The sequence below is a fragment of the Rhagoletis pomonella genome, unplaced genomic scaffold (genome assembly GCF_013731165.1).
Source record: "Rhagoletis pomonella isolate Grant_MI unplaced genomic scaffold, Rhpom_1.0 Rhpom_scaffold_00002, whole genome shotgun sequence".
Classification (NCBI taxonomy): Eukaryota; Metazoa; Arthropoda; class Insecta; order Diptera; family Tephritidae; genus Rhagoletis; species Rhagoletis pomonella.
In genome coordinates this window covers 33114248-33117264 of record NW_023458556.1, presented here as the reverse complement: position 1 = coordinate 33117264, position 3017 = coordinate 33114248, and positions in this window count along the sequence as shown.

Sequence of the window (3017 nt, the reverse complement as noted above, 5' to 3'; positions counted from 1 at the left end):
CATGAGCATATATGCAATACTTTTGTATTGGTAGCAGTGTTGCCGTTATTTCACCAAGCGGGCAATTTGAACCTTTTTAAGCGCCATACCTTTTGACCTGAGTTCTTGAAAATTTAGATTTTTTGACCCTTTTCCAAAATTATGTGCAACTTTTGCGTCTTTTCAGAATTTTTTTTGGTAATTCTCTAGGGTAAGGTAACAACCCCTAAAAAAGGTGCGGAAAAGTCGGGAGGGGTATCAAACGACGCGTTTCGGCCCCCCTATTAACAATCCGGAGGGGGGGAGATAATATTATTAACCATTTAAAAGTTATGAACAAAAAACTTTTGTTAATTTCGTTGTTTTCGATGGGCAATTACACCGACAAAGATTCACTAAATCACCTGTTCACACTTTTTAAACACTATTAAAATATATAATTTAACTTATTTATTAAAGAAACACATAGTTTTATCAACCTAAGATAGATTATTTTGTTATTAAAAAGAAGTTGACAATCTTTGCCAGCTGAAACGCGAGATTCCAAAATAGCTATTGTGCTGCCACTGGATTAGTATTTCGTAATAATTCACTTTTCCTTATGAGATGTGTGCACTGTTCAATGCTTTTCGGTATCTTCTTTCGTTTAATATATATATAAATAATGAAAATTTTTAATAAAAAATCGCGCGACCCTCCGGATTGTTATTAGGGGGGTCGAAACGCGTCGTTTGGTACCCCTCCCGACTTTTGCGCCCCTTTTTTAGGGGTTGTTACCCACCCCTAGAGAATTACCTTTTTTTTTTTAGGAAATGTTAACAGAGCCATGCTATTAAAAAATATTTCCTCGTGTATGTACTAAAAAATGCATCACTTCAAATTTTTGAAGGAAATGCAACTCGTTGCAGCAACTAGATTTACTAGTGAACCCACATGTCGTTAAAATTTTCAAATATTAATCTCGAAAACCTAAAAAATCCTCCAAATGCTAGTCAGAGTTATAAGCAATCTGAGTGCCATGTTTCATCTTAATCCGTGCAATAAATAAAAAATAAACTCTTTATCACACATCAACAGGCCAAGGTCTATAATTTGACTTCTTATCTTTGAAATTAAAAAAAAAAAAAAAAAAGTATTTTCGAACTCAAATCATCTTACATCTCTTTCGTCTGAATTTTATTGTGATACATATTTGAATTAACTGATGAATTAAGTTATATTTGATTAAATTAACCATGTTTTAAACTCCGCTAAATGGTGAAACGCTTTCTTTCCAAGTTTTGGTGCTTTTTGAAACTCAAGAGTTGGCAGCACTGGATTTGGACATACATTCCTACATTCCTATACTTTCAGAGCTGCATTTTGTTATACTAAAATCAAGCGTATTTAAGAGTAACCGGTTTTAGAGCAAGAATGAATGCCTTTATGCCGCGCTTTTGCTGGAAATTTGGAATATTCCTAATTCCATGTTCTGACCCACACGAAAACACTTTGAAAATGAGTTTTGGGATTGTGGGCTGAAGGCTGTTCTCACCGGGTGTTAGTGTTTTTTTGTTGACATTTCTTGCTTCTTTTGTTTACAATTTTCTACAAAAAAAAAAAAAAAAAAAAAAATTTTCTTTCATTTTCCTTTAATTAACAACCTTTTCCTTTTATTCTTTATGACTTCCACTCCGATAAATATGTCTTACAACATATTCTGACCGACATCGAATACATGTATTCGTTGCCAAAACTGGTTTTCGACCTAAAACCAGTTCTCCCTGAAAACTACTTGAAAACTCAAGCTCCACTCATTGGTGGTAGATCTCAGGTTTTGGATCAAACTTTGTACAAAAATTAAAGAAACTCTGTAAGGTTTCACCTAAATTGCAAACTTTTTAATTACTTTCACAAAAATCGCCGTTTTTTTTTAATTTTCGCTATTAATTTTTTTTTATAAATAATATATTTTAAAATTTAACGTAATGAAACCATGTTTCCTGTCAAAAAATTTATTATTGAGGAAATTTACTATTTTACAGTTTATTTTATCCTCCCATTCAGCTTTTGTGTACTTTTACTTGGTACTAGGTACTCAAAAACGCGAATATATGGTAGGTTTCAGACCTTGTGCGGTAGATGCGGTAGATGCGGTAGATGCTCAAAAAAGTGGCAGTTCAACCACAATGTGGTAGGCCGATGAGTGTTACCGTCGAGCGACTAAAGGGTCAAATTGGCACTTTTTGGATATCGATGCCCCAGACACCGACTTTTTAGAAATAGCGTTATTTTGAAACTTTTCTTAAAAATCATGCGACTATTGCCTTTTTTAATTGACTAAAAATTCTATACATATAAATTTTGACATTTTTTTCATAAAACATATTTCGTTTCTTACATATTTAAAAAAGCTTTTAGTATTTACTTTTGAAATGCGCTTAGAATTTACATCTCTGGCAAGATTTTGACTGATTTCATCCTTTTTATTTGCTTTGTTTTCGTATTCTCCAGCAAAAAATATCCAGTAACTTGCCAGTAACCAAATTTCGGAGAGAAGGTCAATATTTACTCCCAATGAGTGAAATATGCAAGAAAGTACGAAAACGCAAAACCAGCAAGAAGTTGCCAGTTTTATGAACAGCTGATCAATTTGTTATTTTCCGATGCAATTTTCTTAGAAAACTAGTATTTTCCATCTTATTATATATTTAAATAGGTTTATTTTGTCATTTGCAACTCTAAAAGCACCACAAACAATTATTTTCTTAATGCGATTTACATTGAGCATCATGCCATCAGCTGTTTTTCTTACTAGCAAATAGTTGCTAGTAAAAATTTATCCATTAAAAATCCAGTAAAACTTGTAAGTTCTTTTGCTAGTTTCTTGCAAGTTTTTGCGTACGAAAACGACATCCAGTAAAAAACGAGTAAAATTAGTACTGGATTTACTGGATAGTGCGTACGCGAACAGGGCTATTATGTCAAAATTTGTCCGCAAGAATGTCCAAGAATAGGTTCATTCCTTATCTTTTTGGACTAAAATCTGAAAAGTGTCA